The following is a 12,300-nucleotide window of genomic DNA, read 5'->3' as shown; positions in this document are numbered from 1 at the left end:
ACAGGCCACAAAGGAAGAGGATCCAGGCAGTCCTGAAGAGACTTGATAGGCTAGGGTCAGATGGCAAGGGAGGAGGACTCCCTTTTTCAGTGGACTAGAGAAGGGAGATGGGGTGGAGGAAGAGAGAGGGAGTGAGGTACCTGGAGGAGATGAGGGTGGGGGCTATAATTGGGATATAAAGTGAATAAATTGTAAAAAATAAAAATTTTAAATTTTAAAAATTTTAGAAACAAATTCAACAACCATGAAATGTCCATAGATTTTAAACAGGTATTCAAAACTAAGTATTAATATAAATATTGGATTTATATTTTGTTGAACATTTAGATTTATTAGCTCTCAGGGCAAATATTGACTGTCTCTTCCAGGTAATAAATCTCTATGTTCACTGGAACAAAAGAAGTCAGTACCTGTATCAGATCCATTTTCCCAGATGATAACTGCATCTATTCATGTTACACTGTTTGGTGTTTCAAAACTGGTGCTTATGTAGAGAACAAAAACATTAATAAAAATGTTAATTGGTAAATAAAAAAGAAGTTTCTGGTGACTCTCATGCATTGTCATTTAATAACAGTGCTTCTCAACCTATGAGTTTCAACCTCTTGGGGGTCGAACCACCCTTTCACAGGGGTTGCCTAAGACCATTGGATAATACCAGTGTTTCCATTATGATTCATAACAGTAAAAATACACTTATAAATCAGCAACAAAAAAAATAAATTTATGGTTTATGAGGAACTGTATTAGAGTCACAGCATTAGGAAGGTTGAGAAACACCGGCAGAATCTGGTCAATTTTGCCAATCACAGCCTGGTCTCAGCTACGAAGGTAAGTCTACAAAATAGGTTTCATTCAGGGTTACCGCATCTAGGTAGGTTGTTATAAAAATGAAACCCCCTGGCCATCAGGTACTATTTCCAGGATGGGTGTCAAGCCATTGTAATATGGATATTTTCTGTAATGATAGCAACGACACTGCCAGGCAGTCTAGCCACACTTATAAAAAAGACATTTTACCCCAGAGAGGAGATGGAAAAACTGTCCCATTCTACATGAGCTTCTGACCTTCAGGTGATGAAATCAGAGCAGGTGCTTGAGTTAGATGGGACCATGACTCTAGAGGGAAAAGTAAGATGTTTTGCATTTATTTGATTTGTTTACTTTCTTCTACAGACATGGGAATTTGGGATTAGGAAAATTAAGTCAGATCTGAGTGGCAATAACTGTCCCACCACAGAATTAAGAAAATCAAAGTCAGAAGCAGGTGATGACATAAAGATACAGATACTTCTGAGAACTGAATGTTAGGAAGAAGGACAGTAGCAGAACAAAGTTAGAAAGGAGCTTTGATCTGCTCAAGAGAGCAATTGACCCTTGAAGACAAATCTCTTGGGAACCATAGAAAATGACATTCAGAAACTATCATCCAGCATCATTTTCCCAGCCAAATTGTATTTCTTATTTTCAACATTTAAGCTTCCACTTAATTTCAGTTATAAAATAACACATGGATGCTACATTTAAATAATATATGAACATCATTTAAAAATGTAGTGCTCTGGCTTACATACCCCCAAATCACACACTTTCTTGATGACCACTTAATAAGCTGACCACACAACATTACAGAGATTGAAGCTAACAAAGTGGACAAAAGTCACAAGAATCTTTGTGTGACCAAAAAGTATCAGGATGAAGAAGGCACCAAGCTCGCTTCTGAAGCATTTTCTCTAGTGCCCTCTGCTGGAGAATGCTTGCATTGTCATAAGGTGAGGAGGAGAATTGGGCCTCAAGGATTGTATTGCTCCCACCTCCAGGCAGTACACTAGGAGCTGGGAAAATAACTGTAGATATAATAAGTGTGGTTTCTACTCTCCTGATGTATATATACAAGCAAAAAAGCAAAAGAATAATTATAGCTGGGTGTGATAGTCCATGACCATAGTCTCAGTATTTGGAAAATTTGAAGCCAGCCCGAGTATATACTTATATCTTAGCTCAAAAAAAAGGGGAGTAAAGGGAGTCATATGAAAGGGGAGGAGGTCCTCCCCTATCAGTGGACTTGGAAAGGGGCAGGGAGGAGATGAGGGAGGGAGGGTGGGAATGGGGAGGGAATTAGGGATACAGTGGGGATACAGAATTAACAAAATGTAACTAATGAGAAAAATAAAATTAAAAAAGGGGAGTAATTACCACCTGTGATTATGCTATGAACAAACAAATAGGGGTAGAAAGCATGAAATATAAAATAACAAGATGGTTGAAGAAAATGCTCTGTGATAATGAAAAATCTAAATGAATGTTACAGAATACACCTTTTTTTTAGCTTTATTTTTTTTATTTTTCTTATTAGTTACATCTTATTAACTCTGTATCCCAGTTGTATCCTGCTCCCTCATTCCCTCCCAAACCCTCCCTCCCTCCCTCCCTCCCTCCCTCATCTCCTCCCTGCCCCTTTCCAAGTCCACTGATAGGGGAGGACCTATTTTGTCAGGTATCTTCAGGACTGGCTGCAAAGTCCTCCTCTGTGGCCTAACAGGACTGCTCCTCCCTTGGGAGGTGGGGAAGTCAAAGAGCCTGCCATTGAGTTCCTGCTAGAGATAGTCCTTGTTCCCCTTACTATGGGAAACCAATTGGTTACTGAGCTACCACGGGCTTCGTCCAAGTAGAGGTTCTAGGTTATATCCATACATGGTCCTTGGTGGAGTGTCAGTCTCTAAAAAGACCCCTGTGCCCTGATATATTTGGTCCTTGTGGAGCTCCTATCCTTTCCACATCATACTAACTCCCCTTCTTTCATATGATTCTGTACTCTGCCGAAGGTTTGGTTATGAGTCTTAGTATCTACTTTGAAACTCTGCTAGGTAGAGTCTTTCAGATGTCTTCTGCGGTAGACTCCTGTCATACGTTCAATGCACATCCCATTTGTCTTTCTAAATGAGGATTGATCATCTTGCCCCGTGTCTGCTTTCTTGATTATCTTCTTTAGGTGTATAGATTTCATTGTTTATCATATCTTGTAGGTCTATATAAGCGAGTATATACCGTGTTTGTCTTTCTCCTTTTGGCATACTTCACTCGGAATGATCTTTTCTAGATCCCCCCATTTGCCTGCAAATTTCATGATTTCCTCCTTTTTGGTTGCTGAGTAGTATTCCATTGTAGAATACACCTCTCATATAACTATGTATATCCATCTTTGTACTGCCTACATATGCTTACCTTTTTATATCGTTTACATGCTACCCAAGTTAATTTTTAAGTAAGTGCCCATGTGAATTAAAATTGCTAAACTTAACACAAATTATTTTCACTTCTACTGTAACTGGACTTTTAAGAGAAAAGGATCCAATTGCAACAGCCAGACTTTTTAAAATTCACTACCTGTCTCACTAATTAACAAGACAAAATATGGAGACAAAGGAGAGAATATGCTCCGGTTTGATTTTTATTGCTGTAATCAACACTTGTCCAAAAGAAGCCTTAGTGAAAGAGAGTTTTGTTTGGTTTACAGGTTACAAAGAGAAGCCAAGGCAGGAGCCCAAGGCAAGAGCCTGAATAAGAAACTATGAAGGAACACTGCTTACTTTACTGGCTTGCTCTTGGGCCTATGTTCAGCCATCTTTGTTATGCAACCCAAACCCAAAGCCTAGAAATGGTATCACTCACAGTGGACTGGGCCCTTTTACTTCAATAACCAAACAATAAAATGCCCCATAGACATTCCCCTAGGCAAATGTGACAGAGGCAATTATCCAGTTGACATTACCTCTTCCTAAGTGTGTCAATTTGACAACCAAGATTTAATATCTAATCATTGTAGTCACATTGGGAAAACAGATACAGATAATGGTCCCAGAACTTTGTTTTGAAGTATTCACATGAGCTTTAAAATTGATGATGACAACAACAATAATAATAATAATAAACTTTTTAAAAGTCAAAATGCACTAATTTCAATGAGACTACAGGCTCAGATGTTTGGAGGTTTTTAGGAGGTATTGCCTTACTGGAAGAAATGTGTCCTGGGGGCTGCACTTTTATGTTTCAAAGTCATGTGCCTTTCCTAGTAGGCTCCCTAGGCCTCCCCTTGCAGTTTAGGGTGTACGCACTCAGCTTCCTGATGCAGTCACTCTGCTTCTGTTCCACCATCGTGGACTTTTATCCCTTTGGATCTGTAAGCCCAAATAAACTCTTTCTTCTATTACTTGCCTTGGACTTGTTGCTTTATCACAGCAATGAGAAAATAACTAATAACAAGATATATACAGTGAGACAGTCCTGGTCAAGTTGTTATCCCTATGATCCTTGTCTCAATTCTGATTTTTCAAGGTTGGTCTGAAAGGTTCCCAACCCTTCAAGGACAAAGTGTTTTGGGGGAAATAATTGCTCCTGCTCCAGGATGTAGCATTTTCCACTAACAGTTAATTGCCATCACCTAGCCTATCCTGTTAGGAGAAATACAAGCAGCAATAATAAAATTGTATCCTACTTCTAATGCTTTATGAGCCCAGATGAAAAGCAAATGCTTTTTAGCAAAAGCAGTCCTAAACTGCTTGCTATTATGACTTAGATCTTTAACAAATAGTTACAATTTTTGGAGACAGAAAATAATTGTTTTCTTTATTTTAGAAATAGCTTCCTGGTTTTTTAAAAATTTTATTAAGAAGAAAGTGTTTTCCAAATTTTGTAAAATTAACAACATAATAAGATAAAAAAATAATCATCCAATAAAAACAAAGCTATGATATAAGGGTTTTAGATATGAGATATAGTTTTGGTAAAGGGCTAAAGAAAAAATGCTTTGGGGGTGAAACAGGATTTCATATAATAAGGTCAGCTTGTTCCAAAATGGAAATGAATGGGAACAAAGTTAAAAGATTAAAGTATGTTGTAACAGAATAATGGGTATTAAACTTAAAGAAAGTAAATATGATTACAACTAAACTGATTATACTAAGAAGAATATTAAAATTTTAAGTCAAAATTCAATAATCTGAGACAAATATAATGTCTGATTCTGCACAACAATCAAGTTTTAAGTATTGATCTTAGTAATTTTTACAAAAAATAACTGGCTTAGAAAAAGACAAGAATTTGTTTTATCCTTTTACTAGATGACACATTTAAGCCTTACGATTAGGTTTTATATTTATCTGTTTTATGTTTTTCTATTGCACAAAGCCTTTGCTTGTTAGATAAATAAATGCTGCCTTACTAGTAAGAATTATTCCTGCTTTGTGTGCTCCTGATAAATTATATAGCTTGCCTGATGCATCTAAAACAAAAAGGGGGAACTGTAGAGAGCTGCGGAATGCTATGCCTTAAAGATGGAGCTGGTTTCCGCTTTCCACCTTCCCGATGGTGAGTGCTCTCTGTCACAAACAATTCCACATTTGGCTAAGGCTGAGGATCTGGCTTGCTTCCATGTATGTGGACCTATCTGCATTGCCCACGTGGCACGCCTGGGTTGGCTACCCAGAGACTATTTAAGCTGTGGGCTGGCTTTCCCCAGGGTCCGAGGATTGTTCAAGGTTCCTGAATAAACTGCATTGAAAAAAAATTATATAGTTATAATAAAACTTATTTTATTGAGTAAACCTTTAAGTATATTTCTAAAACTAAAATTTGATTCATTCGATAAACAGAATACTAATCAATTATTGACCAAAGCTTTGAATTTTTCCTAATCTATCCCCTTTTGGGAAACATCTATTATCTCATAAAATAAGTAGTAACTTGATGTTCTATAATTAAATGGAAACTATAAAGCCATCTCTGAAAAAAAAAATATGCCACTGTAAAAGTTTTTTAAATCTAATAGCTAAGAATTCAGAATTGGCCATGTGGTCTTTCTCAAAAGACAAAATAAACAAATTATTTCATTGACTAAAGAAGAGGACATCAGCATTTAATGTGTGAACCTACTCAGTTCTTAGACCTTTCCAGGATTGTTGTTTCAAGTCAATCTTTAAATGCAAATTATTTCTGAAATTTAATCCTCCATGAAATCAATAACTGTGACATATCACATAAATTAATAATATTATAAAAAGAAGACATCTCATCAGATTCCATTTTGCACACTCGACCCACTTAGACTAACTAGCCATGTTTTATTATTGTAGTTCTCTAAATTCTGAACAGAGACAGTGAGCTTGAAGATGTGTCTATAGTAAACTCCAAAAGTGAAATGCAAATGGGAAAATAATAAAGGGAGAAGAGACTATCTAAAAACTGTGTGTTAACTGCTAACATTTTGTGTAATGGGAAGAAAGAGACAAAGTAGTGAGGACCAAGAGTCCTCCAAAATTAACTGTCTATGCCAACCCAAAGACCCAGCAAGATTAGAGGACATCAAGCAAATTATACCACCACCACCAATAACAACACAACACCAATCTACATCTAGTAACACCATGGAAACAGTGCAGAAAATCGAACACAAATGAAAACGTGAAAGAGGTCAGAAGTAAAAGTCACATTACCTACACAAGAGAAAGGATGAGAATTACGATGACATTCTCTTCAGAAAACATGCAAGCAGTAAGAGAAGAAGAGAGCAGTTATTTGTTGAGAGAAGAACCCAGAATTCTGTCTTCTGAAAAATCATCTTTCAAACATAAAAACTAAGAGAATAGTTTTTGCAAATAGTTCTGCCTTGCAAGAAAATTTGAGAAATTTCTTCAGGAGGAAGAAAAACTATATGGTCAGTAACTCGTAACTAAAACAAAAGTATTAATGAAGGAGTAAGTGAAGATAAAATAAGAATTTTTATTTTTTTTTAGTTGATCTAACAGCAAATAATTTGTTCAAAATTATAACAATGTTTGCAACTACATATACATTTGAATACTATACAGATCACGTATGTGAAGTGTGCGGAAGGACTGTGTGGCCAGCCAGTTTGCAGACAGTTTATCAGCTCTAAGAGTTTAGGATGTACTCTTTAAAGTAGATTAGATATAACATTATGTTATCAGCAAGGATAAATACTTTGAGATATGGAAATATGTAGTTAGCAAGTAGGGATGCTTTGACTTCAGTGTCAAAGGAAGGATCGTTTTCTTAGTACAAGGTACTCATGCTACCTGTGAAATATGTGTTATTAGAAAGCAGACATGAATTAGTTCTAAATACATAACAGAAAATTGAGAACACACACTTTTTTTAAAGATTTATTTATTGTCTACACAACATTCTGTCTGCATGCACACCAGAAGAGGGTACCTCACTATAGAAGGTTGTAAGCCACCATGTGGTTGTTGGGAATTGAACTCCAGACCTCTGGAAGAGCAGACAGTGCTCTTAACCTCTGAGCCACATCTCCAGCCCAGATGACAAACACTTTTAATAATTTAAAAAGAAAAGTAAAAAGGAACATAACTTATATGCTAAGAGTGAAAATAGAATGGCACAAAATGTTTGACTCCAACCGCAATAGTTTCAGTGAATGAAATAAAAGATTTCCAGAGAGCATAGAAAGACAAAACCCAATTGTATGTTGACCACATGACATCTCATCCTAAGCTTACTGGTTAGTTGGTGGTTAACTGATTGACAGATTGCTATGCTGAGTTCAATCCTGCATGCATATTTAAAAAAAGTATTCTACCACTGGGATACAGTACATTACTCAATATATCACATAGATATAAAAGATTAATGTATGAAGAAAGATTAACCATGTTGGCTTTGACCAAAACAAAACAGGAGCATATGTTTGAATTTCAGACACAGCAAACTACAAAGCAAGAATAAAGTTTCACATAAAGATATAGGGGTCAATTTCACAATAAGGCATAACAATTCTTAACATGTATGTACCTCACTACTAATTATAAAAGTGCAAATCAAATATATTACACAGTCTTCATAAGTTCACATGAAACACAAACCCACTTTGCCAAATTAAAAAAAAAAACTATACCGTGCTCTCAGATTAGAAAGAAATGAAACTCAAATAGTAACTGAAATTTTTCAAACATATGGAGATTAAATGTGTTTCAAAAATGGACCAAATGAACCAAATGAATATCAAAAGAAACATTAAAATGTTTTTAATTGAATAAAAATAAAACCTACAAAAACTTATGGAATGCAGTTAAAGCAGTGTTAGTTTATATCATAAAATACAAGTATGGAAAAGAAAGAGCCAATATCAATCATCTAAGCTTCTACTTAAAGAGGCATCAAAAAGATGCACATATTTCAAATAAGTACATGAAACACGACCCACAATATGCACCACGAAAAGCCAAATCAAACTAATAACATCTATTAGAACAGCAACAATTCAGAACATTGGCCTGACCAGATGTGGAGAGACAGCAGCTCTTATTAATGGTTGGTGGAAATGCAAATAGTAAACCATTTCAGAACATAATTTAACAATTTCTTACTAACTGAAAACTTTTACTTCTTAATACATGATCCACCAATCATGCTCTTTGGTAAAGGGATTCTAAGTTATGCCCTCTGAATATAGATTTTTACAACAGCTTTATTAGTAATTGACAAAACTTGAAAACAATGACTTTCAGCAAATGAGAGAAATAAACATCAGATAATGGAATGGAGTGACACCATTCTGTGTGCTTGGGTCCTGGACCACATAAGAGGAATGTGAAGATTCATCTCCCTTGTTCCCTGGCTTCAGATGCAATGTGACCAGCTGCGTCCTGCTGCCATGACTTTCCTGCCATAATAAACTGTACCTCTGACCTGTGAGCCAAATAAACTCTTCCTTCTTCAAGTTTTTGTCAGGACATTTCATCACAGCAATAGAAAAGTAATTGATGTACTATGTTTAGCCTCCAGGAAACTGAAAATGAAAATTATGTTAAGACGCCATCTCGTTCCAATTGGAAGTATTTTTAACTTTTTCTTTGTATTAGTGTTTTCTCTGAATGGACATCTGTGTGCATGCATGCCTGATTCCGGCAGAGGCTAGAAGATAAAACTGTATCCCTTGAAACTGCTGTTACAGATGGTTGTGAGCTACAATGTGGGTGCTAACACTTGAAACCCCGTCCTCAGGTAGAGCATCCAATGCTTGTAACTGCTGCGCTATCTCTTTATCCCTGCAACTGGATTATTTTTCACCAAGAAAACAAACAAATGCTGATAAGGAAACAGAGAAAAACTAAGCCCTTATACACTGGTTTTTATGTGTGAATTGTGTAGCCTGCCACTTTGCTGAGAGTGTTTACCAGCTCTAAGAGTTTAGGATGTAATCTTTAAAGTTCATCAGATGGAGAATTATGTCATCAGCGTGTAGGGATACTTTGACTTCATTGTTCTATTTGTATCCCCTTTGTTTCTTTTTGTCTTACTGCTCTTAGCTAAGACTTTAAGCAGTGTGTTTGTCCTTATTTATACTTTTCAAGAAATTTGTCAGCGTTTCAAGTCACTAGCAGTTGAACTGGTAGAGCCACAATCTATGACTAGTATTTTTCACTCTCCATTTAATTGATGAAGAAAGTTAATTTTGATGTTGACCAATTTATTGTTCTGTTATAATTTGTGGTTCTCCAGTCTTCTCATTCGATAATTCGCACAAATGTGAAAACAGTGTTATATTTCAAGGCAGAGAGACTGCTATGAAAGAATGTCCAAGAACCACACGTCACCAGCTCTCAGTAAGCCTTACAATGGAAGAGAGACTAATAAGGGGAGAGTCAACAGGCTAAGGACCATAGGAGAATAAAGGGATAGAGATACTCATAGTGAAGAGGTAAAACACAGCCATCTTCCAAAGTAGACACTCGTCAGAGGCTTCACAGGGAAACAGATTTATCCAAGCATTATGCTACTGATGGCATCCAGTAAGCCTCCTGAGAACAAACAAAACAACAACAAAAACCTCTTCTCACTCAACTATCGTCATTTCTTTGTGCACCATTTTAAAAATTAACATTATTCTTTCTTTCATGAATCACCAAGTGCTCCTCCATTTATAGGAATTATTTCCAAAGGGACAAAGCACAGTGATTGTACTCAGTATGGACAGAGACAGGAATGGAGCATTATCAGATATGTCATCAAGTGAGGCTCTCTGGGGAATGTGCTCACTGTCCCCTATTGTGATATGTCCTTGGACTAGTCACCTAATGTTACAGATCATAAGATTACATTCCAGATAGGCTATTTCCAAGAACACAGCATCCCTGCCTGATTTACCCATGCACTCCCAGGAGAGTGCTCACCCTAATTCCATAGTTACTGGAAAGTCACTGCACAAAGTGCACTACTCTATCTTTGTTCTACTTATTGTAAAATTCTCTCTAATGTTGAATTAAGTCTCTGCCTTTGATATTTCTACTCATTAACTAATCCCCCAACTCTGCCATTCAGTAAGTGGTCATTGACCATTTTCCTAAGTGTGAGGATTTCCACTAAACTAAGACACTAGTTGAGGACTCACGAACTTGAAATCTTCTTAAAGAGATCACAAGTGTGTCCAGATGAGTTGGCTGTTGAGGACTAGAAGATATTCAGATTAGGCAATCTTACCAGGGAAGCCTCGCTTCAAAAAGAAGGACTTTGGCTGACTACTTAGTATTGGATGGCAAATTAAGGGGCTCATCCCTGGGAAAGACTAATTCTCCTATCAGCAGTCATTAGTTTCCTGTAGTTCTTTGTCAAAGAGTGAGTCCCCATGACATTTCCTCCTTCCTTGTTAGCATGTCTGTTGGTGTTCTCATTGTTCACATCTTGTATAGGGCAGCCATATTGTTGAGGTATTGTGGGTACAGCTTACCCACCCCGAAATCACACACACACAAGCAGCATTAAAAGGACTCAGCAAATTGTATTTTTATATGTGTAATAATAATAATCAAAGTAAAAGAGGTGAAATCATGAAGTAAAAGCTTGCTGGGGAGGACGTGGAAGGGGGTGGAGGAAGAAAATGGGAGGGGAAGGATATAATTATATTTTAATTAAAATAAAATTTAACAAATAGAAAGAAAAAGGGGACTTTGAAAACCAGTAAGGAAGTAGTTGGGTGAAAAACACAGTTAAATGAAAGTACCAGAAGAACAGCAAATGTCAAAGAATAGAGGTTTTAAATAATTGGACAGGCTGTTGAAGAAGCAGGTGTATCCTACTGCTTATGAAGAGGATGTAAGGGTGTGAGTATACAAGAAGGCCAGGCAGAGAGAGACACACCATCTTATTAGAGAATAGCATTTGGGCAAACAGAAGGGCCCACAGAGATGGTGTGATGATCTTGATTCTGAGAGTATGCAGTGGACACTGTTTTAGTTTCCTTCTGTTGCCATGATAAAACACTCTGACTATTAAAAAAAAAAACTTAAGAGAAGAAAGAGTTTATTTGGCTTATACTTCCAGGTCAGCATCTATTGTAGAAGAACGTCAGGGCAGGAACTCAAGGCAGGAATCTGAAGACAGGAGCCATGAAGGAACACTGCTTTCTGGATCACCCTCAGGTTCATACTTATCCAACCCAGGATCACCTGCATAAGTATGATTCTGTCCAAAGTGGACTGGACATTTCTGAATCAATTAACAACCAAGTCAGTCCCCCACAGACTAACCTGATAAAGACAAATATCAAATGGAGACCTTTGGGAGATCTAGGCTAGGCTGAGTTAACAGTATTAACTAGGACAAATTATATAATAACTTCCAAATATTTTTACATCTCATCGTGTGTTATCTGGGAATGTTTATATACATGCTAAAAAAGAATTTTAATATCTAATTATGTTAAGGATCATCAGATGAAAAGTTATTATGCTTTATGTAGTTGGGTCCCTAAATACAATCACAAATAACCTTATAAAAGAGAAGTAGAAGATGAAGGACATAGTTTAAAGGTAGAGCACCTGTCTAGCATATGCAAAATAAAATTAAAAATCAAATACATGCAAAGCACCTTTCTGAGCTTATTATTTCACTTGAAGAAATGATAATTATTATATGTTTGCCAGAGTTGTTTTTAGCATCCGATATGTAAAAGATGTGCAGAAGAAAAAGGAGAGCCTGCCTGTAACGGTCTTTGAACATGCCACATACTTAATCTCCACAAAGGACATGGCCAACAAAAAGTGAAAAGTAATGAGACCTGGTAGCAATTAGCATGGGGGTGAGGAGCGTGCACTCCCACCAGAGATGGAAGGGTTCCTGAAGGAAGTAAATCTCCCTGAGAAATTGGGATGGCCACAAGGGTGACAAACATCAAATTTTCTGGAAGTTTGTTCTGGAATGGAGCTGAACAGCTCAGAGTGAGGTTGGGACCAGTCTATTTCATTTCCCTGCAGTAAACAGCAG

This window comes from Meriones unguiculatus, chromosome 1, assembly GCF_030254825.1.
Source record: "Meriones unguiculatus strain TT.TT164.6M chromosome 1, Bangor_MerUng_6.1, whole genome shotgun sequence".
NCBI classification, from domain to species: domain Eukaryota; kingdom Metazoa; phylum Chordata; class Mammalia; order Rodentia; family Muridae; genus Meriones; species Meriones unguiculatus.
This window is presented reverse-complemented; position numbering follows the sequence as displayed.